We start from the raw sequence: 27,796 nt of genomic DNA on the forward strand, positions 1-27,796 counted from the left end.
ATTTAGAATGGAAATGAGGAGACATTACTTCAGCCAGAGAGTGGTGGGCCTGTGGATTTCATTGCCATGGTGCGCAGTGGAGACCGGGACATTAAATGTCTTCAAGGCAGAGATTGATAAATTCTTGGTATTGCAAGGAATTAAGAGCTATGGGGAGAGTATGGGTAAGTGGAGTTGAAATGCCCGTCAGCCATGATTAAATGGCGGAGTGGACTTATGACCTTACTTCCACTCCAATGTCTTATGGTCCAAAGGAAGAGCTCTTTGCTATTCACTTTACCTCCACTTCTAATGATTTTATAAATCTTAGTAAGGTCACCCCTCAACCCCCCACACTCCAAAGAAGACAGTCCCAACCTTTCCTTATAACTCAAACCCTCCAGTCCAGGCAACATCCTGGTAAATCTTTATGGAACCCTGTCTAATAGTATTCTTCCTATTACAGAGCCACCAAAACTGTATCCAGTACCCAGAAAGTGGCCTCACCAACATCCTGTACAGCCTCAACGTGACGTCCCAACTTCTACACTCAATGGGGTGGACAGTGAAGGCAATGGTGCGAAATGCCTTCTCTTCCACCTGTCTACCAGTGATGCAACTTTCAAAGAACTATATACCTGAACCCCCTAACCACTCCCCCCACCCACCCTGCCAAAGTGTCTGTGTTCTACAACACGACCCAGGGACCTACCATTAACTGTACATAGCAATGCTGAAAATTCCTGCATTCTTTGCCTGAAGCCCATTGAAGATGTTACCCAGTACGTAACGAAACGTCTGGAAATGAACCTTGCAGCCCAGCAAGCAAACATACATCCAAAACCTCAACTTGAGCTACAAAGCTTCTCAAAACTCACTATGTCCAGCCCTTCCTTGTTTAGCAAAATGCAACCTCTCACTTTTATTCATACCTCTCTCATAGACACACACACACACACACACACACACACACGCCCCACAACACACTCACAGGCTTAAACTCCATCACACTCAGTTCACTCTTGCGCACGCACTCACACACACAAAACTCTATGGAGTGAATTTGTAGTGGCCGAATTATATTTGCAGATACTTTCAATTTTGCTCAAAAAGCACACAATCTGAAGGCAGTTAATCCATGCAATATTTTATAAATTCCTACTTTGGAAATAGAACCAGTCTGATTCAAGTTTGGAATACTGACAGACTCGAACCTCACATCTTTAATGCATTGTCTGAGCTGAGATGTCACTTTTTTTTTCTATAAAACATTAAGTCATCTCAAGAACGTGACTTTAACGATGTTCTGGGATTTACATATTAATGAACCAAAACTGCAACCCATTCTAAAAGATGAAAGACACAACAACAATCTAGGTTTGTTCAATATATCCTATCAGTCGCATGACACTGTGATCATTTGCTATACAATCAGTGTATTATTCCGCGGCCAACAGCTACCCGATGAAGGAGCAGCACTCTGAAAGCTAGTGCTTCCAAATAAACGTGTTGGAGTATAACCTGGTGTTGTGTGATTTTTAACTTTATCTACCCCAGTCCAACACCGGCACCTCCACACCGTTTCCAGTGGACGCAGCCCACATCTCCCGCTGCTGCCAGTAAACTATACAATGCTGATGAAACGGTGCAGTACCTGCACTTCTGAAAAATTTACAACTTCTAACGATAGTACCTACTCATTGACTGCTCCATCTGATACATGACATTGGAAACTTAGTGCAGGAAGCTGAAATGAAATGAGCAGCTTTAAAACAAAAACCTCTTGGAGCTCAAAGCCTTCAATGAGAGTCTGAGCCCAGTGATAAGTTCAGGTAACCTTTATTGTGACCCAACGTTGTTACAGCTTCAGATCCCCCCAGCAGAAAGGTGTAGAAAAAGTAGCTGCTTTTTAAATAGCTTAAGGTCAAAGAGTGCACCCCCACCCCACACCACCTCACCTTCTTTACTATGGTCACCACCGAGTTGTCAGTTTGTAATTGGATCCTTGGTACAGCCTTAACTGTTGGAAGTATTGCCTCACTCAGCAATTTCAACCCATACCCTGTAAACAAGTAATTCTTTCCCCACTCAATGACCGGTGGCAGTGGTGGGCAATGAAGAGTCAACCATGCTGTTGTGGGTCTGGAGTTATGTGTAGGCCAGACCGTGTAAAGGATGCAGCTGGGATGACTGAGTGAATCCTTCTCCACAACAGCAGTTTCCTTCCCTAAAAAGGGATGTGAGTGAATCAGATGGGTGATGTCCCCCAAACAATCATTTCTTCATTAGGTTCTGAACTCCAGATTTCTGACCGAAAGCCAATTCCACCATCTGCCACGGCGGGATTCAAACCTGGGAGTCCCCGGAACTGGGTTGATAGTCCAGTCAATAAGGCAATTGGCTATCCCTCCTTTAATCCCCCTGCGATGGCACATGAACTCGCTGGTGCCTCCGCAGATGGGAAGCGCGGGTAAAGCCCTTCTCACATTGACAGCAGGTGAACTGCCTCTCCCCAGTGTGCACCTGCCGGTGGGCCAGCAGGATGGAGGAATTGCTGAAGGCCTTCCCACACTCAGTGCAGAAGAATGGCCTCTCTCCCGTGTGCCCCTGCCTGTGGGCCAGCAGGGTGGAGGCCTGGGTAAAGCCCTTCCCACACTCGGGGCAGCTGAAGGGCCTCTCCCCTGTGTGGACCCGCTGGTGCCTCACCAGGTCAGAGGAATTGCTGAAGGCCTTCCCGCATTCGGGGCAGCTGAAGGGCCTCTCCCTGCTGTGGACCCGCTGGTGCCTCACCAGGTCGGAGGCATAACTGAAGCCCTTTCCGCACTCGGGGCAGGTGAATGGCCTCTCCCCAGTATGACTGCGCTGATGAGTCTCCAGGATAGAAGGGACACGGAAGCCTTTTCCGCAGTCGCCACACTTCCACGGTTTCTGCACGGGGAGGGATCCATTGGGTTTCTCCATGGCCGAAGCTTCAGCTGCACACAAACGCATGTACAGCCCCTCCCTGCCGTGAATTCCTCTTTCCAGGCCGTATAACTGCTTCAGTTTCCACAATTAGTGCACTGCGACAGTAGGGTCTCTCATCCAGTCCCATTGATGCTGAAGACGTGCTCCAACAGGAACCAAAAGGCTTTGCTCCTTCTCACAGAATCACAGTCAAAAATTGTTACAGTCCTGAGGAATTGAGTGACCGTTGGTCATTGACGTCGAAGTGAGGACTGCAGAAGCTGGAGAGTCAGAGTTGAACAGTGCGGCGCTGGAAAAGTACAACAGGTCCGGCAGCATCTGAGGAGCAGGAAAGTTAATTTTTTTTAAGCATCAGCCCTTCATCTGTTGATTTTGAAACTTCCATCTTCAGATCATCAAATGCTTTTTAAAAAGAAATGACAAAAGTCGTGACTGTCAGTGCAAGGTAGAAATTCAGAACAAGCAATTCTACTTTCTGCAGAACATTCTTTTCTTTTGTTATTCCACGCTGAAAATTGAAAGCACCATCCCACTCTCTCTCTCTCCCCCTCTGTTCTCACACCGCTCTAACTAATTCTCCTGAAGGTGTTGATTCAGGATCTTACAGGCGAAGAACAACAAAAACTTCAACACTGACATCTCTGAATTTTGGATAACTCCACTGCTGAGAGTGAGCAGGTCTGATTTTGGGAACCTCACAAAATAGTGTCAGTTCAGGTTGAAACTGCAATGCAAGTTCTTGAGGAACAACCAGACATGAAGTGGTTAACATCCCTGGAAAGGAGAGAGCAAGATGAGATATCAAAGGCATTAACACCGACACGAGGGAGAAACTGAACATACAGATGTGGCAAGCCAGAGTCAGAGATATACAGCATGGAAACAGTCCAACTCGTCGATGCCAACCAGATATTCTAAATTAATCTAGACCAATTTGCCATCATTTGGCCGATATCCCTCTAAACCCTTCCATTTTATATTTCCATCCAGATGCCTTTCAAATGTCATAATTGTACAAACATCCACCATTTCCTCTGGCAGCTCATTCCTTACACGCACCAGTCTCTAAATGAAAGAGTGAATTTAGCACAGTGAATCCATCTTATCCATAGTGCGCAGGGGTGTGTAGGTTAAGTTAGCACGGCCAATCCATGCTAACCTGCTCATCCCTGGGCATTGTGGGTAAGTTAGCATAGCCAATCCACCCTAACCTGCACATCCCTCGACGATATGGGTAACAGAGCACTGCCAATCCACCTGAACCCGTCCAAAACAGACCACTATGGGTCATTTAACATGGCGAATCCACCCCAACATGGACAAAGTTACATATAACACAATAAAAGGTTACAGTCCAACAAGTTTATTTCGAAGCACCGGCTTTTGGAGTGCTGCGTCTTATTCAGTTGGTTGTGGAGTACAAGATCATAAGACACAGAATTTATGAAAAAACATGACAGTGTCCTGCCACTGAAATTATATACTGAACAAACCTGCATTGTTAAGTCTTTCATCTTTTAGAATGGGTTGCAGGTATCAATAATATGCAAGTCCCAGAACTTCCTGTCAGGCTCCTTCTCGAGATAACTTAAGGTTTTATAAGAAAAGGTGACATCTCAGCTCAGATAATGTATGAAAGGAGTGAGGTCAGAGTCTGTCTGTATCCCAATCTTGAGTCAGCCCGCTTCGATTTGCAAAGTGTAATTTACAAAATATTACATGTATTGGCTGCCTGCATTGACTGCCAGCACATTGTATAACTCTAAATGCACAGTCATAGATGGACAGCATGGAAACAGACCCTTCGGTCCAACTCATCCATGACGACCAGATATCCCAACCCAATCAAGTCCCACTTGCCAGCAACTTGCCCATATCCCTCCAAACTCTTCCTATTCATATGCCCATCCAGACTAGCCTCCACCATTTCCTCTGGCGGCTCATCCCATGCACATACCACCCCCTGAGTGAAGAAGTTGCCGATTAGGTCCCTTTCACACTAAACCCATGCCCTCTAGTTCTGGACTCCCCCACCCCAGGGGAAAGACTTTGTCCATTTATCCTATCCAAGCTCCTCATGATTTTATAAATATCTGTAAGATCACCCCTAAGCCTCTGATGCTCCATGGAAAACAGCCCTAGCCTATTTAACCTCTCCCTATAGCTCAAATCTTCCAATCCTAGCAACATCCTTGTAAATCTTTTCTCAACCCTTTCAAGTTTCACAACATCTTTCCGATAGGAAGGAGACCAGAATTGCATGTAATATTCCAACAGTGGCCTAACCAATGTCCTGTGCAGCCGCAACATGACCTCCCAATTCCTGTACTCAATACTCTGACTATTAAAGGAAAGCAGACCAAATGCCTTCTTCACTATCCAATCACTATCCTATTCTTCACTACCTGCGACTCCACTTTCAAGGAGCTTTGAAATTGCACTCCAAGACCTCTTTGTTCAGCAATACTTTCTAGGACCTTACCATTAAGTGTATAACTGCTGCTAAGGTTTGCTTTCCCAAAATGCAGCACCTCACATTTATCTGAATTAAACTCCATCTGCCACTTCTCAGTCCATTGGCCCATCTGATCAAGATCTTGTTGTAATCTGAGGTAACCTCCTTCGCTGTCCACTACACCTCCAATTTTAGTGTCATCAACAAACTTATAGCTATACCTCTTATGCTCACATCCAAATCATTTATATAAAATGATGAAAAGTACAGATCCTTGTGGCACTCCACTGGTCACAGGCCTCCTGTCTGAAAAAACAACCCTCCACCACCACCTTCTACCTTTGAGCCAGTTCTGTATCCAAATGGCAAGTTCTCCCTGTATTCCACGTGATCTAACCTTGCTCACCAGTCTCCCATGGGGAACCTTGTCGAACGCCTTACTGAAGTCCATATAGATCACATCTATTCTCTGCCCTCATCAGTTCCCTTCGTTAGTTCTTCAAAAAAATTCATTCAAGTTTGTGAAACATGATTTCCCACACGTACAGCCATGTTGACTATCCCTAATCAGTCCTATCCTTTCCAATACATGTACATCTTGTCCCTCAGTTGGATTTCCTCCAACAACACCGACGTCTGGCTCACTGGTCTATAGTTCTGTAGCTTGTCTTTCCCACCTTTCTTTAACAGTGGCACAACATTATTCAACCTCCAGTCTTCCGGCACCTCACCTGTGACTATCAATGATACAAATATCTCAGCAAGAGGCCCAGCAATCACTTCTCTAGATTCCCAGAGTTCTAGGGTACACTTGATCAGGTCCTGGGGATTTATCCACTTTTATTCATTTCAAGGCATCCAGAACTTGCTCCTCTGTAATATGGACATTTTTCAAGATGTCACCATCTATTTCCTTACATTCTATATCTTCCATGTCCTTTTCCACAGTAAACTCTGATGCAAAATACCCGTTTAGTATCTCCGCCATCGCCAGCGGTTCCACATAAAGGCTACCTTACTGATCTTTGAGGGGCCCTATTCTCTCCCGACTTATTCTTTTGTCCTTAATGTATTTGTAAAACCCTTTGGATTTTCCTTAACTCTAGTTGCCAAAGCTATCTCATGTCCCCTGTTTTCCCCTCCTGATTTCTTTCTTAAGTATACTCCTACTGCCTTTATACTGTAAGGTTTCACTCGATCTATCCTGTCTATACCTGACATATGCTTCTTCCATTTTCTGAACCAAACCCTCAATGTCTCCAGTCATCCAGCATTCCCTATACCTACCAGCCTTTCCTTTCACCCAAACAAGAATATACTTTCTCTGGACTCTAGTTATCACAGTTCTGAAGGCTTCCCATTTTCCAGCCATCCCTTTACCTGAAAACATTGGTGCACAATCAGCGTTTGAAAGTTCTTGCCTGATACCGTCAAATTTGTCCTTCCTCCAATTTAGAATTTTTGAGCAAACTAGAATGTATCTGCAAATGTAATGCTGCAAATTCAAATTCATCCCCATGGAGAGTGTGGTTCTATGTGTGTAATAGAGAAACCCTGTTTCCATGCTGGATATCTATATGTCTATTTGATAACAGATGCTTTATTTCTGTTGGTGCAAGTATGGTTGTAAATCATAGCTGGATATTAATAGTTAGATGTAAGGGAGAGAGAATTCCTCAGGTAGAGCACTATCAGAATCCTGGGAGACCCCTTCTTCAGATTTACTTGGACTGGTTGACAGTCTGGGAGATTATGGATTGGGTCTCGATTGAATAAATGTTTTATTTTTCCCGAACGTGTAAAAGGGGGTGTTAAAGCTTCAGCAGAAATCCAGCAGAGCTGAGAACAGACCAACATCTTACTCTGTGGGAACAGGAAGATCAACAGAGGACAGAGAAATCCAGACCTGAAATCCAAGCTGACACCAGACTACCCTGTGATCAGTGCTTTGATGAGCAGCACCAACCCGCTACCTTTAGTGAGCGTCCCATTTGACTACCCCCTCGATATTCAGGATCCAGTTCTTGCCATCCTGAAGCCATGTCCCTCTAAAGGAGTCTCCGATCATAATTATTCTCTTCAATGTGTTCAGTCAATTCATTTCACTTCTGTTACAATGCAGCTCACATTCAGTTTTTAGTTTCAGTTTTTGTGATCTTCTGAATCCAGTTTTGATTGCTGGTATATTTACTCTCCTTGTCCCTTTCTATCATTCTCTGATGTTCATTTCCACATCACGACATTGCTCACCAGCCTTGATTTGGATTGGCCAGGCTAAATTGCCCATAGTGTCCAGGGATGTGCAGGTTAGTTGGGTTAGCCATGGGAAATACAGGGTTCTAGGTTTATAGTAATAGAAGCAGGAGTCAGCCATTTGGCCCGTCCTGCCTGCTCTGCCATTCATTAAGATTATGGTGGATCTATCCATCATCTCAGCTCCTCCTGCCTGCAGTGTCCCAACTATCCTTAATTCCCCAATTATGCAGAAACCCATCTAATTGTGTCTTGAATATACTTAAGGAAGCTGCCTTCTCTGTTTCCTTGGGCAGAGACTGCCATAGTTTCACTACTCTGCAGGAAAAGCAGTTCCTCCTCATCTCTGTCCTAAATCTACTTCCCCTAATCTTGGGGCCTAGTCTCATCTACCAGCAGAAATGACTGGATAGGGTAGGATTTCATCCCCACAGTGCAATGAATTCCCACTTTCCACCAAATCCCAGATGTACTCATTCACTCAGTTGCTGTCTCACAAATGAAAGATTTCATTGTAACTTCTTATGCTCTGAGTAAGAGCAAATCATTTTTGAAAGCTGCTCTGAAAGTCCAGTCTTCACAGCAACACTTCTGCTTTCACTGAAGATGATTAAAGTCATACAGCACAGAAACAGACCCTTTGGCCCAACTCATCCGTGCCAACTATATATCACAAACTAATCTAGACCCGTTTGCCAGCATTTGACTCATCCCTCTAAACCCTTCCTATTCAAGTACCCATCCAGTGGCTTTTCAATGTTGTCATTGTATCTGCCTCCCCACTTCCTCTGGCAGTTCGTTCCATACATGTTCCACCCTCTATCTGAAAATATGTTGCCCCTCAGGTCCCTTTCCCTATTCACCTTAAACTTCTGCCCCTTTAGTTCTGGACTCCCCTACCATGGAGAAAAGACCTTGGGTATTCAGCGTAACCATGCCCCTTATAAACTTCTTTCAAGGTTACCACTCAGCCTCTGATGCTCCAAAGAAAATATCTCCCTGGCCTATTCAGCCTCTTCCTGCAGCTCAAACCCTCCAAATCTGGCAACAGCCTTCTGAATATTTTCTGACCCCTCTCAAAGTTTCATAACATCTTTCCTACATCAGAGAGACCAGAGTTGAATGCAGTATTCCAAAAGTGGCCTAACCAATGTCCTGTACAGCCGCAAAATGATCTCCCAGTTCCTATACTGAATGCTCTGACCAATAAAGGAAAGCATACCAAACACTTTGTTCACTATACTGTCTATGTAAGACTCCACCTTCAAGAAACTATGAACCTCCACTCCAAGGTCTCTTTGTTCCGCGACACTCCCCTTAACTGTGTCAGTCCTGCCTGGATTGCTGGACCAAAATGCAACACCTCACATTTCTCTGAATTAAACCCCATCTGCCACTCCTTGACCCATCCGATCAATTCTAATTTATGCTAAACTCTCTTTCCTCTCTTATTCCCTAGAAGCTGAAAGTCTCTGTCCCATATACTCTCCCTCCATTCTCTCATTGCTGAACCTAATCCCTGCTGTACCTCATCCTGAAGGGTCTGTTTCATGCTGATTAACAGGCCCACACTCAGGAGGATCTAATGGAAACATACAGAATACTGACTGGCCTGGACAGAGTAGACTTTCAGAGGATGTTTCCATTTGTAGGAGAGACTAGGACCTGAGGGCACAGCTTTTGAGTAAAGGGAGGGCATTTTAGAATGCAGATAAGGAGATACTTCTTCAGTGAAAGAGTTGGGAATCTATGGAATTCGTTTCTGCAGAAGGTTGTAGAGGCCAGGTCACCGAGGATATTTCAGACTGAGGTAGATAGGTTCCTGAGTATCATGGGGATGGAGAGTTCCAGGTAGAGGCGGGAGAATGGGGTTGAGAAACCTATCAACCACAATTGAATGGTATAAACAGACCTGATGGACTGAATGGACTAATTTCTGCTCCTATGTCTTATGGTCTCTTGCTGTCCTGGCCACAGTGAGAGAATTGGGAGCAGGAGTTGACAATTTGGTCTTGCGAGCCTGCACAAGCATTGAACAGATCATAATTGAATATGATCTACTTACATCTAGGTGAATAGGCTGGAACCTTTTCACTGGAACAAAGGAGGTTGAGAGGTGACCTTATTGAGGTTTATAAAATAACGAGGGGCATAGATGAGGTCAATATCAGCTGTTTTTTCAAGAATAGGGAGCAATGTTTTTAAGGTGAGAGGAGAAAAATTTTAAAAAGACACAAGGAGCACATTTTTCGTTTAGGAGAGAGGAGTGTGTGTCAAATGAATGTCCAGAGGAAGTAATGAATGCAGGTACACTAACAACATTTTTAAAAAATTTGAATAAGTGCACGAATAGAAAAGTTTCAGAAGGATATGGGCCAAACATTGGCAGGTGGGACTAGTTTAGTTTGTGAATATAGTCAGCATGAACTAGTTGGATTGAAGGGTCTGTTTCTGTGCTGTATGACTCTGTATCTGTTCTATACTGGTCTTAAAACCATTTTCTTGCCTTCCCCCAAAACCATCCATTTCTTTGTTCATCAAAGTCAAATGAACTCAGCCTTGAATACATTTAATGACCGGCCTAACTGCAGAAAGACATCCACACTTCTGAACTCAATTCCTCTTGCTAATATATCTCTTGCTTTGCTCATTGCTTGCTGCACCTGTCTGACAACTGGCAGTAACTGGTTTCGAAGGACGCTGAGACCCCTTTGTCCATGCACACATCTTTCCTGAAGAAGAGTTCGTGCCCGAAACGTCGACTCTCCTCCTCAGTTGCTGCCTTACCTGCTGTGGTTTGCCAGCGCCACACTTTTCAACTCTGATCTCCAGCATCTCACTTTCGCCACATCTCAATTTATCACTCCATAAACAATGCACCTCCTTTCTGCTTTTTTTTTTACATACATCAAAGGCTATACCTTCACATTGTGGCACCGCGTTTGCAAAGTGAGACACAGGCCTGGATCAACTTTTCCAGAGTGTGTCCCCTCCCTCGATTCACTCTTTCCTTTCAGTTGCTACAAATCAATAATTGAACCCCAGAATGAAAAGAAAGTGGAAAACGTGGTGACAAAAACATTATTATACTCACAAATTTTAGACAGAGAAAGGAATTTATAGTCTGGGGTGAGGTTTAATCTTCATTCAGTGACAAAAGATCAATATCAGTGGCTTCAGAGCTCACGGTCCAACTTCCGCATTTCGACAACGGCCGACTCTGATTGGCAGGAGGACCAGACCCCTTCGGATCCTCCAAGGTGTTCCATTGGGCCATAGAAAGGAGCTCGTGCGCCTTTTCTGCGACACCCAGGAGTATGCGCAGTACTTTGCTGACACCGGCAGACATGCGCAGTGTTTACTGACACCGCGGAGCATGCTCAGTATGCTCTGTCACGATGCTGGCGTTACTGACAAATTTTAGAGTTAAAAATCACAAGCCGATTGGACTGTAACCTGGTGTTGTGTGATTTTTAACTTTGTACACCCCAGTCCAACACGGGCTGCTCCAGATCATGACAAATTTTAAGTGTCCAAATGCGAATACGAGAGAAAAATGCCAACGCCATTTTTTTTGCCGAAATGTTTTTTTTCCCCATGTGCCTTCACGTTTCATTACTTTTGCATTTTGTCTGGCTGCTCAACGTTCCTGCCTTTACCTCAGGGTAGAGGTATTCCAAAACTAGAGTGTATAGGTTTCGGTTGAGGAGGAAAGATTTGAAGAGATTCAAAAGACTCGGCATAGAACATTCACCCCCTACAGGGCGAAAGTGACGACTGCAGATGCTGGAGATTAGGGTCGAGAGTGTATGCTGGAAAAGCACAGCAGGTCAGGCAGCGTGCGAGGAGCAGGAGAATCGACGTTTCCGGCAAAACCCTCCATCAGGAAATAGCTATGTGAAATTGCAGAGCTGTAGCATAATCGAGTGGGTCTGGATGGGATGCTGTTGGGAAGGTCGGTGTGAATGGCCTGGAGGGATGATATGATTCCACTGCCTTAGCCACGCGTATATTGAGAAATGATTGCCCCAAGTCTGCTGTGGGAGGAGTGGGTTCGTTCGTGAGACACTGATACCAGTTCTGGGGAAGGTAGGATTGTGCTGTCTCTCTCTTCACACTCTGCACCCCACCCCCGTCCATTTTCTCCCCGCCCACTGCCCCCTGCCCATTCCCTCTCCTCACATTGCACTCCCATTCTCTCTCCATAACCCTCTGAACCCCAGTACTTCTCTATCCCCCAACCTCTGTCCCCCTCTCCATTTCACTCCCTTCTCCACCTCCACCAGCGCCTCTCCCCGTCCTTTCTGGTGCCTCAGCCCTCTTTGATCGCTGTATCAAGCCCTTTTAAGGAGAGAGAGAGAGAGAATGGGTGGTGACGATTCTACCTGGCAAACAGGGTGTGCGAGGAATGACTAATTTTAAAATTGAGAAAAGCTAAAATCATATATTCAGAAACGTTGTTAAAGTCTGGAAGAATGTTCTTTTTTTAAAAAAAGCTGTAGAAATCTTTCTGAAACTTGCATTGATATATGCACAGTTAGGCCACAACCAAGGACAGGCTGTAAGAGTGAATGAGTGAATAAAAGACAAGTCCCACCTCGCCAATGAGGAGAAAGTGAGAACTGCAGTTGCTGGAGATCAGAGTTGAGAGTTTGGTGTTGAAAAAGCACAGCAGGTCAGGCAGCATCCAAGGAGCAGGAGAATCTACGATTCAGACATAAACCCTTCACCTTGTCCTCTACAGTGTGCGTTGTGAAACTGCTTAACTGCTTAATCATTTCTAGTAGCGGAGCAGAGGCTGATAATGACCTCAGCTGAGACCTTGGATTCATGTCTCACGACAGGAGACCCAGCTACACAATACACACACAAACTCTCTCTCTCTCTCTCACACACACTCAAGTACTCACACAGTCGTGCGGACCCTCTCTGATAGACAGGCTGTCTCTCAGACTAACATGGATACACCCCTCACACTCACATCTATGCCACACGCCAGATGAACAGCTGAATACTTCTCTGGAAAAACTGCCGAACAATGCAGGAGAATGGCACAACGCGTGCTTATTGGGATCATAACCCAAAAGAGAAACCATTCTCTCCTATTCATCCAACGTCGTCTGCAGCAGCTTTCCCGTATAACGGCGCTCTGTTCTGCACCTTGCCTTCACATCCGCTCCCCACAAAAGCTTCGACATAAATATTTCACAATGATATACTGGCCCAATGTGTACAGTTGAGGTGAAAAGCTCTGGGGGGTCTCCTGTTCTCTGTATCCTATGTTGAGGAGGGCATTGCTTGTCACTGATTACTCCGGTGTCAGAGAAAACTTTAGAAAGAAAAGGGTTTAATTTGGTTGACGTGAGGGGTGTGCGCATGAACGATGTGCACCGGAGCAGAGTGTCGCAGCGGGAGCGTGCTGAGCCCATAACCCAGAGGTCGATGGATCGAAACCATCCTCTGCTATCGTTCAGTGCCTCCTTGAGCGACTTTCCTTTGTGATGGTACTCTGTTCAGCATCTTGCCTTTCAAACGACATCCTGACTGTTTCAGTGCCGAGTACCGATACAGTCGTGAAACTCACACCGGTCAAGCAATGTGCTTTTGGAGGTCTGAGTGGTCTTCTCCTGTTCTTCGTCATTTTCCTATGAACTGAATCGCAAAACCACTTCTCTGAGATGCCAATGAACTGATAAAGTTAAAACGCATACCTTGTGGTTTCGTGCCTTCCCTGCAGTAGTTCGCCAAGTCCGTTCCGACGTGAATGACAAGACAATCCGCATGTCAGAAACCGCATCCCGGGGACAGAATGACAAGCAGATGTTCTGGAAACTCTTTGCTGCTTGCAATTCTTGGAGCAAAGTGGAATGTATTTCACACTGAGCAAGTTTCAGCTGGCTCCGAGTCTCCAGTGTACATTGCTCTCTTTCCCGCCAGCTCAGAGAGAGAACAATAGGAGGGACAAAGGAGTGAATAAGGAACCGTGTGGGAGGGTGAATAACTGTTAATGGAGACCGTTAGTGGCTAACAATATGTAGTGTGTCGTAGCAGACTATGTGATAACAAGAGCTCGTATGTGTGTGGTAGGGGTCAAGGACATGGGGGATTTCAGGCCCTAAAGTCATGGAACTCGATCTTGAAGACCGGAGGGCTGTCGGGTGTTGAAGTGGAATATGAGGCGTTGTTCTTCCATCTGGAGCTGAGCTTTGCTGGAACACTGCTGCAAGCCTGAGACAGAGATGTTGGCCAGGGAACATGGTGGCGTGTTAAAGTGGCAGGAAAGCAGAAGCTCAGGGCCTTTTTTCGCGGGCAGAGCCGAGATGTTCTGCGAAGCAGTCATCCAGTTTATACTTCGTGCTCCGTTGGGGAAACGACACTGTGAGCAGCGAATGCAGTAGACTAGGTTGCGGCAAATGTGCAGGTAAAGTGCTGCTTCACCTGGAAGGTATGTTCGAGCCTGGAAGGATATTCAGGAGGGAGCAGGTAAATTGTGCTTCTGAGTGAAATCACGGTTCGTAAAAACAGAATGTGGCAATTTAGACAGAGTTAATATTTGTTCGTCGGCGATATGTCTGCCGGTGCGCGATGGGAGCATAACCCAGAAGGGAAACCATCTTCCCTATTCACTCAATGTCGAGTTTAGCAGCTTTCCCGTATAACGGCGCACTGTTGTGCACCTCCCCTTCTGATCTGCTTCCCAAAAAACTTCGACGTAAATATTTCACATTGATACACAGGCCCAGTGTGCAGAGTTGAGATGACACACTCGTGGAGGTCTGCGGGGTCTTCTCCTGTTCTCTGTACCCTATGTTGAGGAGGGCAATACTTGTCACTGGTCACTCCGGTGTCAGAGAAAAGTTGAGAAAGAAAACGGTTTAATTTTCTGCCAGTAGAGAGGGCCCGGTTCCTGGGGACGGGCAAACGGCAGCAGAGAGACAGAATGAGAAGCAGCTGTTCATACAGTCATAGAGATGTACAGCATGGAAACAGACCCTTCGGTCCAACCCGTCCATGCTGACCAGATATCCCACCCCAATCTAGTCCCACCTGCCAGCACCCGGCCCATATACCTCCAAACCCTTCCTATTCATATATCCATCCAAACGCCTCTTAAATGTTGCAATTGTACCAGTCTCCACCATGTTGTCTGGCAGCTCACTCCATACACGCACCACCCCCTGCGTGAAAAAGTTGCCCCTTAGGTCTCTTTTATATCTTTCCCCTCTCACCCTAAACCCGAAAACCCTCTAGTTCTTGACTCCCCGACCCCAGGGAAAATACTTTGCCTATTTATCCTATCCATGCCCCTCATAATTTTGTAAACCTCCATAAAGTCACCCTTCAACCTCCGACGCTCCAGAGAAAACAGCCCCAGCCTGTTCAATGTCAACTGGACTTTACTCTGAGCAATACTCAGCTGGTTCAAGAGGTAGGGCGGGGGCAGGGAAGTGAAATGGTTGGTCTAGGCATATGATTCTCGCTTAGGGTCTGTTCCTGCATTGATTTGTGAGAGGTCCCGAGTTCAAATCCTGGAAGAGCCCGTGTTTTTTAACTTGACTTGTGCAAAACTGCCTGATTAACTTTCTCAAAAAGCACCTTCGTGAAACCAGCGTGGGCTGCCTGGAGTACGAATGAGGCAGAAAACAGAGAAATGAAATGGTTGGAGATCGTGTTCAACAAGCTACTTGGATGCTGCCTGAACTGCTGTGCTCTTCCAGCACCACTAATCCAGAATCTGGTTTCCAGCATCTGCAGTCATTGTTTTTACCATAGTGCTCAACAGGTTGACGTGAGTGGTGCGGTGTTTGAGGAATGTCAGCAATCAAGGTAGATTGGAAAATTGGGACAGCTCTCCTCGGAGAACCGAACTTTTCCAAGTCATGAGGGACCTAGAAACAGGAAATAATGTTGTGAAAATGCTCCCACGCCTGAAAGGATCCATAACGATTCGGCAGAATTTTAAGTCACGAGGAAAAGAAGTAAAAGTGACATTAGGAAGAACGTTTTCGTACAGGGAGTGGTGAGGGTCAGTAAGTCCCTGTCTGACATTGACAAAGAGGAAGATTCAATGGACCCAAAAGGGAATTCGGTGGTCACGTTGAGATGTGCAGATTTACGCTGAGAAGGCGAGAGAATGAAACGACTAGAGTCACACGTTTACTGAAGTGTAGAACCAGCAGAGCGAAGGTGGGCCGCATAGCCTCCGTCTGCGCTGTGACACATGTTGTGATTCAGTGTGAAATCACAGTTCGACCGACAGAATGTGGGAATTTAGAAAAAAGTTTATATTGACACAGCCTCCATACGTCTGCGAAACAGCATATCACACGACACCAGTGGAGGTCTTTGACATCAGGCTCGAAGGTGCCTGCCGCGTGCCAGACAAAAACCTGAAGTGTTCTGTGCAACCAGCTCCCCAAGCGGCAGCAGAGTGGCGCAGCGAGAGCGTGCTGGGCCCATAACCCAGAGGTCGATGGATCGAAACCATCTTCTGCTATCGTTCACTGTCACCTTGATCTGCTTTTTTTCAGCCAGCTTCCTTCGCATCTGCTTTCCGTGTGTCCAAATGGCATGTTCCTCTCCATTCAAGGGATGTGGTTTTAGAGGTCTCAGTGATATTTTGTTCTTGGTCGGTTTCCTCTGAACTGAATCGCAAAACCAGTTCTCTACGATGCTAATCAGCTGGTAAAGTTGAAACCCATGCCTTGCGGTTTCGGCCATTCCCTGCAGTAATTCGCCACCCTGGTTCAGACGTGAATGACAAGCATGTCAGAAACCGCATCACGACTCAGACATCGTCCCCCACTATTAGGACGGATACCACCGATTGTGAATAACCTCAGAGAGAGAGAGACAAGTGACAGACAGTCGCCGTGGAATCCATGGACTGAATGGCTTCTGTCTGCGCGAGAATGATGCTACGTGTTTATGCCGTCCCACTGCCTGTCTCTGGGACAGACAGGCTGAGGGAGCAAAAATGGTTCATTTTTAACCGTCCCTTCCGTGTTGGACTGCCTGCAGTCCCTCAGCTCAGGGCGGTGGGGATGACTCTCAGTGAGTGAAGGTTTCACACGGATTCTCTTCATCTGGGACACTTGGGGCTCAGATGTTAACTGCTGCGCGGTCGCAGCAAAGAAAGCGATGCCCACTTTGCAATAGACTTTCCGTAAGATTGCTGCGTGAAGACGATTTCTGAACACCATGCAGGCTGCACAACAATGTGAATTTACCTGGGCGAAGAGTCCTCGGTGTTCATTTCTCTCTGTCCTGCCAGCACAGCATCTTTCTGTCTCTCCAATAACAGACCTTTGGAGAAAGTTCACAATCAAAGTTGTTCATGTTCCCCGCATTAATGTAACTGACACCTCTCACCCCAAGAGTTTCAGAGAGAGAGAGAGAGAGAGGGGGAGAGAGAGCAGAAGAGCGAATGGACTCTTACCCTCCCCCAACCCTACATTCCCCCACCACCCTTCCCCCAGAACAACGTGCAAGTAGAAATAAAATGGTTTAATTATCCGCCAGTGGAGATAGTCCAGTTCCTGGGGATGAGACAAACATCAGCCCCCCGGGGACAGAATGACAAGCAGATGTTCTGGAAAGGCTTTGCTGCTTGCAATTCTTGCAGCAATGTGGAATGTACTTCACACTGAGCAAGTTTCAGCTGGCTCAGAGTCTCCAATGTTCATTGCTGTGTTTGCCGCCAGCTCAGAGAAAGAACAATATGAAGGACGTAGGAGTGAATAACGATCCTCGTGAGAGGGCGAATAACTGTTAATGGAGACTGTTAGTGGCTAACAATACGTCGTGTGTCATAGCAGACGAGGTGATAAACAGGAGTCTTTTGTGTGGTAGGGGTCAAGGACATGGGGGAGTTCAGGCCCTATAGTTATAGAACTCGATATTGAAGACCGGAGGGCTGGAAGGGCTCCAAGTGGAAAATGAGATGTTGTTCTTTCATCTGGAGCTAGAACACTGCTGCAAGCCTGAGACAGGGATGTTGGCCAGGGAACAGGGTGATGTGTTAAAGTGGCAGGCAACCGCAAGGTCAGGGCCTTTTTAGTGAAACTGACACCTCTCACCCAAGGGATTCAGAGAGAGGGAGACAGCAGAAGTGCAAAAGTGCTAGATCACTTTTCCACAAAAGCATCTTCGTTAAACGAGATTGAACTACAAGAAGTAGGGGATGGGGCTGAGCTACCATTGCAGCGAACACAGCGAAGGGCAACACTTGTTCAAAGTTAGAACAAGTTTTGCAGATTGTTCGCCCACACAATCCGAGTCTGAATGAATTCTCCAGCTGCGTTAGTGCTCAAATCTGAGAGTGAAATTTCAGGAAGCGGGGAATTGAAGTGATTGGAGACAGCGCTGAACAGGTTGTCGTGAATTGTGCCGTGTATGAGGAATGTCAATAATGAAGGCAGATCGGAAAGTTGGGACAGTTCTCCTTGGAGAACAGAAGTTTGAAATCTGGCCCAGCTGACGTTTTCCAAGACATGAGGGGTCTGGACAGAGAAAATAATATAGTGAAAATGGTACCACGCCTGAAAGGATCGCTAACAATTAGGCAGAGTCTTGAGGAAAGGAAGTAAAAATTACATTATGAAGAACGTTTTCGTGCAGAGAGTGGTTAGGGTCAGACTTACACAGTTGCGCTGGCACCCTTGTAGAGCTCTGAGTTGTCTTGTCCCCTTCTGTCGCTGTGTTCTGATCTCAAGTGTGAAACCTCTTCCCTCAGATGGGAATGAACTGGTGAAGTAGAAACACATGACTTGCTGTTTTTGTCCATTTCCTGCGGTAAAGAAACAGACGCCCTTGGAACAAAATACTTTCTGCAGGATTGCTGTGTCAAGGCAAATTCTGAACACCAAACAGGCTGCACAAAAGGCACTCATATCAATTTACCTGAGGGAAGAGTCTCCGGTGTCCATTTCTGCCTGTCCCGATAGCACATCACCTTGTCATTTCTCCGAGAACAGACCTTTGGAACAAGTTTAAAGTTGCCATTTGATGGATTCGTGTCAATGACGTCTCCTCCCCCAAGTGATAGGGAGAGAGAGCAGAAGAGCGAATGGGCTCTGCCTTCCACCAGCACAGCTTGCAAGTAGAAACAAAATGGTTCAATTATCCGCTAGTGGAGAGAGCCCGGTCCCTGGGGACGGGACAAACAGCAGTGTCCTGGGAGCTGGGAGTCAGATTGAGAAGCAGATGTTCTTGAAACTCGTTGCTGCTTGAAATTCTGGGAGCAATGTACAATGTATTTCGTACTGAGCAAGTCTCAGCTGCTTCTGGAGCTGGCTGCGCCCATGGCACGTGGCTCGTTGGTCTCAGGGTATGAACAGGTTGACATGAATGGTGCCGCGCCTGAGGAGTGTCAGTTCTGAAGGTAGTTTGGAAAGTTGGGGCAGATCTCCTTGGACCTATGGTTGCTGTGGAGGATGATCATAAGACACAGAATATATAATAAAAGATTATAGTGTCATGTAACATAAATGATATATTGAAGAAACCTAGATTACTGTTGAGTCTTTCATCTTTTAAAACGGGTTGCAGATTTCGGTTCATTAATCTGTAAATCCCAGAACTTTTTAAAAGTCACATTCTCCAGGTAACGTAAGGTTCTATAAAAGGAGGTGACACCTCAGGTCAGACAATGCATGAAAGCTGTGAGGGTAGGGTCTATCTGTATCCTTATCTTGAGTGAGACTGGTTCTATTTCCAAATATATAATCCGGCAAACGCAGATTCACCCCAAAGACTTCTTTCTGTGAGTGCATGCATGAGAGAGAGCGTGTGTGTGCGTGTGCATGCTGGGTACAGTGTGTGTGTGTCTGTGTGTGTGTGTGTTTGTGTGTGGTGGAGTATAAGCATGTGATATGGTGTATGCGAAGATTTCAGTGTGGGGATGTATTACTGTGTGTCTGAGAGAGAGCATGTCGATCAGAGAGGGTCTGCATGAGCGTGTGAGTATGTAAGAGAGTGTGCTTGTGTGTGTGAGAGTGTATTGTGTCGCTGGGTCTCCTGTCGTGTGACGTGAACCCAGGGTCTCGGCTGAGGTCATCCTCATGTGTTCTGAACTTGGCTATCAGCCTCTGCTCGGCCACTAGATCAAAGAGGGCTGAGGCACGAGAAAGGACGGACGGGGGCACTGGTGGTGGTGGAGAAGGGAGAGAACTGGAGAGGGGACAGAGGTTGGGGAGTAGAGAATGACTGGGGTTCAGAGGGTTGGGGAGAAAATCGGGGTGCAGTGTGAAGAGGGGAGAAAGGGCGGGGGCAGTGGATGGGGAGAAAATGGACAAGGGGCAGAATGGGAAGCGAGAGACAGCACAAATCCCACCTTCCCCAGGACTGGTGTCAGTGTCCCACGAACTGGAACCCACTCTTTCCACAGCAGTTTTGGGGCAACTATTTCTCAATATAAGCATGGCTAAGGCATATCATCCCTGCAGGCCATTCACACTTAGACTCACTCGATTAATCTAGAACCCTGCAGTTCCCCATGGCTATTTCCTGATGAAGGGTTTTGCCCGAAACGTCGATTCTCCTGCTCCTCAGTTGCTGCCTGACCTGCTGTGCTTTTCCAGCACCACACTCTCGACCCTAATCTCCAGCATCTGCAGTCCTCACTTTCGCCCTGTAAGGGGTGAATCTTATATTCCTAGTCTTTTAAATCTTTTAAAATCGTTTCCCCTCACCCTAAATCGATACCCTGTAGTTTTGGAATACCTCTACCCTGGGGAAAAGACAGAAACGTTGAGCAGCCAGACAAAATGCAAAAGGAATAACATGTCGAGGCACAGGGGAGAAAACATTTCGACAAAAAATTGCTTTGGTATTTTTCTCTCTTATTCGCATTTGGACACTTAAAATTTGTCACGATCTGGAGGTGCCCGTGTTGGACTGGGGTGTACGAAGTGAAACATCACACAACACCAGGATACAGTCCAATAGGCTTGTTTGGAAGCATTAGCTTTCGTAGCGATGCTCCTTCATCAGGTGGTTGTGGAGGATAAGATCATAAATTCTGTGTCTTACGATCTAGGATTTGCACATTAATGAACTGAAACCTGCAACTCAGTCTAAAAGATGAAAGACTTAACAGCAATCTTGGTTTGTTCAATACATCGTTTCAGTTGCATGACACTGATCTTTTGCTTTAAATTCTGTGTCTTACGATCCTGCTCCACAACCACCTGATGAAGGAGCAGCGCTCTGAAAGCTAGTGCTTCCAAATAAGTCTGTTGGACTATAACCAGGTGTTTTGTGATGTTTAACTTTAAAATTTGTAACAAATTCCTGCACACTGAGCATGCTCCGCGGTGTCAGCAATCAATGTGCATGACCGCCAGTGTCAGCAAAGCACTGCGCATATTCCTTGGTGCCCACCGAAACTGCGCGTCAGCTCCTTTCCATGGACCAATGAAGAAACTTGGAGGACCGGAAGGAGACTGGTCCTCCTGCCAATCAGAGCCGGCTATTGTCGAAATGTGGAGGTTGGACCGTGATCTCTGAAGCTGCTGCTGCTCCTTTCTCTGTGAACTTCACCCCAGACTGTAACTTCCTTCCTCTGTCTAACTTTTGTGAGTACAACAGTCTGTTTCTCACCACTTTTTCCATGTTTTGTTTCATTCTGGGGTTCAATTATTGACTTGCAGCAACTGAAAGGAAAGAGTGAATCGAGGGAGTAGACAGACTCTGGAAAAGTTGATCCAGGTCTGTGTCTCACTTTGCAAACACATGGCAAATGCAGTGACACAATCTATAGCCTTTGGTGTTTAAAATAAACGCAGAGAGGAGGCGCATTGTTTAAATGGTGATATGTTGAGATGTGGTGAAAGTGAGATAATGGAGATCAGAGTTGAAAGGTGTGGCGCTGGAAAAGCACAGCAGGTTAGGCAGCAACTGAGGAGGAGGAGAGTCAATGTTTTGGGCATGAGTCCTTCATCAGGAATGATGTGTGGATGGACAAAGGGGCCTTAGCGTCCTTCTACACCAGTCACTGCCAGTTGTCAGACAGGAGCAGCAAGCAATCAGCAAGGCAAGTGATATATTAGCAAGAGAAGTTGAGTTCAGAAGTGGGGATGTCTTCCTGCAGTTAGGTCAGTCATTGAATGTATTCAAGGCTGAGTTCATTTGACTTTGAAGAACAAAGAAGTGGATGGGTATTGGGGGAAGGTAAGAAAATGGTTTTAAGACCAGTATAGAACAGTTACAGACATACAGCATAGAAACAGACCATTAAGTCCAACTAGTCCATGCTGACTGTGTTCTGAAACTAAACTAGTCCCACCTGCCAGTGTTTGGCCCAGACTCTCTGAACCTTTCCTATTAAAATTGCAACATTTAATAGGCATTTGGATTGGTATATGAATAGGAAGGGTTTGGAGGGATATGGCCCGGGTGCTGGCAGTTGGGACTAGATTGGGTTGGGATATCTGGTCAGCATGGACGGGTTGGACCGAAGGGTCTGTTTCCATGCTGTACATCTCTAGGACTCTATGTACTTATCCAAATGTCTTTTAAACACTGTAACTGTACCTGCATCCACCACCTCCTCTGGACATTGATACCACATGAGAACCATTCTCTGTCTTAAAATAAAAAGGTGCCCCTCATGTCTTTTTAAAATATTTCTCCTCTCATCTTCAAAGTTTGCTCCCTAACCTTGAAACACCCATCCCGGGGAAAGAATACCTGCTGTTCACCTCATCGATACCCCTGAAGATTTTATAATCCCCTCTGAGGTCATCTCTCAACCTCCGATGCTACAGTGAAAAAAATCCCACCCTGGCCACCTAGATGCCGATATATTTATATCCAGTTATGAACTGTTCAATGCTAGTGCCGACTGGAAAGACCAAATGACCTATTCCTGCTCCCAATTCTCACACTCTGTCCAGGACAGCAAGAGACCATATGACATAGGTGCAGAAATTAGGCCATTCAGCCCATCAGATCTACTCCACCATTCAATCACAACTGATACGTTTCTCAACCCCATTTTGAAATGTTGATTTTGGAAAGGCAGATCAGGGCAGGATCTGCAAAGTGAATGGGGAGTGTTGTTGACCAAAGATACCTTGGAGTGCTGGTTCATAGTTTCTTGAAAGTGGAGTCGCAGGGAGACAGGATTGCGAAGGAGGTGTTTGATGTGCTTGCCCTTATAGGTCAAGGCATTTCAGTACAGATGTTGAGAGGTCATGTTGCCCCTGTACTGGACATTGATGAGGCTACTTTTGGAATACTGTGTTCAGTTCTGGTTACCCTGCTACAGGAAATGTGTTGTGAACCTTTGAAAGGGTTTGGCAAAGATTTATAAGGCTATTGCCACAGTTGGAGGGTTTGAGCTATAGGGAGAGGCTGAATAGGCCGGGGCTGTTTTCCCTGGAGCATTGGAGGCTGAGGGGTGACTTTATAGAAGTTCAAAAGGAGCATGGATAGGGTGAATAGCCAAGATCTTTTCCACATAGTAGGGAAGTCCAAAACTAGAGGGCAAAGATTTGAGGTGAGAGGGGAAAGATTTAAAAGGAACCTTATGGACAACTTTCTCACACAGAGAGTGATGCAAGCATGGAATGAGCTGCCAGAGGAAATGGTGGAGGCTGGTATAATTACAGCATTTTAAATGGCATCTGGTAACAGGGTGAATTGAGAGGGATATAGGCTAAGTGCTGACAAATGGGACTATGTTAATTTGGGATATCTGGTCATCACAGACAATTTGGACTGAAGGAAAGCAGAAGTATTGTTGTGAAGACTGGAATTTCAGAGCAGCTTTCAAAGATATTTTGTCCTTCCTGGGAGCAGAAGCTACAATGAAATCTTTCATTTGAGAGACAGCAACTGGGTAAGTGAGTACATCCAGGATTTTGATGGAATCTGGGAATTTGTTGCAATGTGGGGTTGAAATGTTTCAAGTAAAGTGTCCTGAGCGGGAAGCCTAGTGAAGGGTTAGGTGGGTTTTTGTTTTAAACTGCTCATTTCTTTCAGCCCCCAACAATGTATTTCCAATGCTGTGCATCAGAAGGAGCAGTGAATCAGTAACTGGTATCATCAGAAGTCTTATGGTTTTCAGTACTGCAGGTATTGCATTGTTGCATCAGCATTGTAAAGGTCACTGGCAGCAGTGGGAGGTGTGGGCTCTATTCACTGGAAGCAATGAAGCAGTTAGATAACACGCATGTGAGAGGGCAGAGTGGGACTTGTCTTTAAATTTGCAGAAGTTGGGAGGTTGTGGGAGCTGTGGTTCTGGGCAAACACAACTGCAGTAAATCATAGAAGCCCTACAGTGTGGAAGGAGGACATTCAACCCATCAAGTCCACATTGACCCATCGAACAGCATGCCACCCAGACCCACCCTATCTCGTCATTTCTGCAGGTGGGTTCGACTAGATAACAAGATTAGGGGTCGGTTTAAGGCATAGGAGGAGGGACGACATTTCCTGCAGAGTGGTGAATCTATGGAATTCTTTGCCCAAGGAAGCAATAGAAGCAGGCATATTCAAGACACAGTTCGATGGGATTTTGGATGGGAGGTGAATTTAGGGTAGTCAGGACAATGCAGGTAAGAGGAGCTGAATGATGGATAGATCAGCCATGACCTTAAAGAATGGTGGAGTAGGCTCGATGGGCCAAATGGCCTCTTTCTGCACTGCAGGGATTTTATGATTGCTTCATATGGTGTATATCTGATATTCGCTGTTGTACACGCTGCATGGCTATGATTTTTCACCTTCTAATATAGTAATGGAATTACATCCTGTATTTCTTGTATTCATTTTTATTGAACAGGTCAGCAGGAAGTCTTTCGGCAACTTTACTGGCTTTCTTTCCTGAAGCAGCCTTGACATTTCAATTTCATATCCTTGATTCAGCTCCATTTCCAGCACCTTTGTAGGAAGGTTGTTCCAGGTCATTGTCACCTAGATGAAGTTTTCCTCTTTATATACCTAATGCTACCTTGCTGAATGAGGGTTTTCAGGTTTCTGTGTCATGGATAATATATGATCAGCAGGTATCTGGCAATCTAAGGAATTGTCACCGATGTTATGTTCATTTGACTGTACTGACCGTGACTTATTTCGTGATTTCTTTTGCAGGAAGACATGGAGAAAGAAATCTGAAACCAAAAGATACATCAGCTTCTGACAGAGCCACTTGATTCATTGGGACTTGAATATCAGCAGCCATTCCAGTCGAGAAGAAATGTTTCCTTTGTCTGCTTGGACACTGGTGTGGCAGGAAGAATACGGATACACCCGAATGAGGGAGATTCAGTGCGGTGACTGTGAAAAGTACAGTACTTCACACCAGTTACTCAGCTTGGAGGATCAAAGAGACCGTTCACTTGCTCTCTGTGTGGGAAGGGCTTCACCCACTCCTCCCACCTGCAGAGACATCAGTGAGTTCACCGACCATCGCAGGGGGATTGAAGGAGCTTCGGCCGAGTACCGTTATCGACTGCATTAATAACCCAGTTCTGGGGACTCCCGGGTTTGAATCTCACCAAAGCAGATGGCGGATTTGGAGTTCAGTCAGAAATCTGGAGTCCAGAATCTCATTATGAAACCATTTTCGGGGAACAAACTCCCCAATCTGATTCACTCATGCTTTAGGGGAGGAAACTGCCGTTGTGGGAAAGGATTCACTCAGTCGTCCCAGCTGCATCCTTTCCCTGGTCTGGCCTATATGTGACTCCAGACCCACAGCAGTGTGGTTGACTCTTGACAGCCCCTCTGCAAATGCGCGGGGAGAATCTTACTTGCATACAGACGATGGGTTGCAATTGCTGCGTGAAGCAATACTTCCTCCAGGCTAAGGCTGCACCAAGGATTGAATTACAAAGGGACAACTCAGCTGACCAATAGTGAAGAAAGTGGGATGCAGGGTAGTGTGTGTGTGTGTTTAAATAAAAAAGCTACTTTTTGTGCACCTTTTTGCTGGGACGATCTGAAGCTGCAACAAAGTTGGGTCCCAACAAAAGTTACCTGAACTTACCGTCGGACTCAGACATTGAAGGCTATGAGATCCAACAGGTTTTTCTTTTAAAGCTGCTAATTTCTTTCAATATCCGGCGCGAGGTTTCCAATGTCTTCTCTCAGAAGGAGCAGTCAATGTGTAGCTCGTAGTATTAGAATCGTACATTTTTCAGGACTGATGGTTCATTGTTTCCTCAGCATTGTAAAGTTTACTGGCAGCAGTGGGAGGGGTGGGCTGTTTTCACTGGAAACAAAGTTAAAAATCCAGTTATAGTCCACAGGTTTATTTGGAAGCACTAGCTTTCGGAGTGTTGCTCCTTCGTCAGGTAGCTGTATAGCAGGATCATAAGATACAGAATTTGAAGCAAAATGATATATTGAACAAACCTCGACTGCTTTTAAGTGTTTCATCTTTAGAATGGGTTGCAGGTTTCAGTTCATTAGTATGTAAATCCCAAAACTTCTTTTAAGTCACAGTCTCGAGATAACTTCAGGTTTTACAAAGAAGTGCCATCTCAGCTCAGACAAGACATGAAAGATGAGAAGTTCGAGTCTGTCTTGAGTCATAATGATTCTGTTTCCAAAGTAGGAATTTATAAAATATTACATGGATTGACTGTCTGCAGATTGTGCACTTCTTGAGCAAAATAAATGTATCTACAAACATAATTCTGCAAATGTAAATTAACCCCATAGTCTTATCTATGTGTGCATGCATGAGAGTGAGTGAGTGTGTGCATACACGTATGTCTGGGTGAGAGAGTGTGTATTTGCGTGTGTGCATGCTTGGTAAAGTGAGAGTGTGCAGGAGTATAAGTCTGTGAGAGGATGTGTGTGTGGGTGAGAGTGTGGGTGGGTACATGTGTGTGCATCTGAGAGAGCACGTATATCTGAGAGAGTGCCTGCGTGAGTATGTGAGAATGTATGGCTGTGTGTGAGAGACAGAGAGACAGAATGTGTACAGTGTAGTGGGGTCACCTGTAATGTAACATGAACCCAAGGTCCTGGTGGAGGCCATCCTCATGGGTTCCAAACTTGGCTATCAGTCTCTGCTCGGCCACTAGAAATGATTAAGCAGTTACACAATAGACACGGGAGGGGGCAGGGTGAGACTTGTCTTTCGATTTGCAAAAGGTGGAAGGCTCCGGATGATGTGATCTAGGGCAAACACAACTTGGAGGACCTTCGGCTCAGAGAGGTGGAGCTGGAAGCCAGGTTGCTGACACGCTGGGAGGGCAAGGCGGAAAGTTAATCAGATGCTTTTTCTTCCGGGAGATGGTCTTTCCCTCCGGACAGAGCCTTCTGAAGGGATCAGTGGACAGGGTCAGGAGGGTGTGAGCCCGGGTCAGGCAGGTAAAGGGGATCTGAGAGAAGGCTGCAGGGGGGAGGAGCTAACTGTGGGGTGGTGGGAGTAAGAACAACGTTAGGGAGGGGGAGATAAGGGACAGAATAGTGACGGGGATTGCCTCCATTCTCTGCAGTTGGCAGCAGAAGCACAGATGGCATCAGAATCTGATGCCAGGATTCAAGAACCGCTGTGCTCTAGGCTGGAGAAGTGGGAAAGGGAAGTGCAATGGGTGTGGTCCAACAATGTCAGCAGGACACAGCCTCTGCTGAGGGTGCATGAGAAGTTAAAATCTGCAAAGACAAAGCAGTACCTCAAAGCACTGGGTGGGATGGTGGCTCAGTGGTTAGCAATGCTGCTTAATAACGCCAGGAGCCTGGGTTTGATTCCACCCTTGGGTGACTGAGTGAAGTTTGGCATGTTCTCCCCCTTGTGTCTGTGTTGGTTACCTCTGGGTGTTCTGGCTTCCTCCCACAGTCCAAAGATCTGCACTTTAGGGTGGATCAGCTGTGCTAAAGTGTGCAGGTGAGCTTGCATCTTGGATGACCATGTTAGTTTTGGTTCCTTCACTTGTAAATCCCAGAACTTATTTAAACTTACATTCTCAACATAGCTTTTAACAATAGTTGTCATCTCAGCTCAGATAATGGATTGAAGGTGAGACATTGAAATCTGTCTGTGTCCCAATGTTAGGTGAAACTGATTGTATTTCTAAAGTTGGAGCTACAGAATCTTACATGGATTTATGCAGTTTTTGTGTAATTCGGAATAAATGGACTTCTGCAAGGAAGTGTACAAACAACTGACCAGGAACATGACAG

The 27,796-nt window shown here is 45.9% G+C and overlaps 2 long non-coding RNA genes across 2 annotated transcripts; one reads left to right on the plus strand and one right to left on the minus strand.

Moving 5' to 3' along the window:
* Nucleotides 1–1,801: 1,801 nt before the first annotated feature.
* Nucleotides 1,802–10,855, minus strand: LOC140460542 (uncharacterized). Its single transcript, XR_011954178.1, has 2 exons — nt 10,749–10,855; nt 1,802–3,348 (listed from the first exon to the last, which is right to left on the minus strand). It is a non-coding gene; the product is annotated as an uncharacterized lncRNA (long non-coding RNA).
* A 10,166-nt stretch (nt 10,856–21,021) lies between these two features.
* LOC140460543 (uncharacterized) lies at nt 21,022–26,246 on the plus strand. Its single transcript, XR_011954179.1, has 3 exons — nt 21,022–21,231; nt 23,368–23,498; nt 24,752–26,246. It is a non-coding gene; the product is annotated as an uncharacterized lncRNA (long non-coding RNA).
* The last annotated feature ends 1,550 nt before the right edge of the window (nt 26,247–27,796 follow it).

The sequence above is a fragment of the Chiloscyllium punctatum genome, chromosome 36 (assembly GCF_047496795.1).
Source record: "Chiloscyllium punctatum isolate Juve2018m chromosome 36, sChiPun1.3, whole genome shotgun sequence".
Lineage (NCBI taxonomy): Eukaryota > Metazoa > Chordata > Chondrichthyes > Orectolobiformes > Hemiscylliidae > Chiloscyllium > Chiloscyllium punctatum.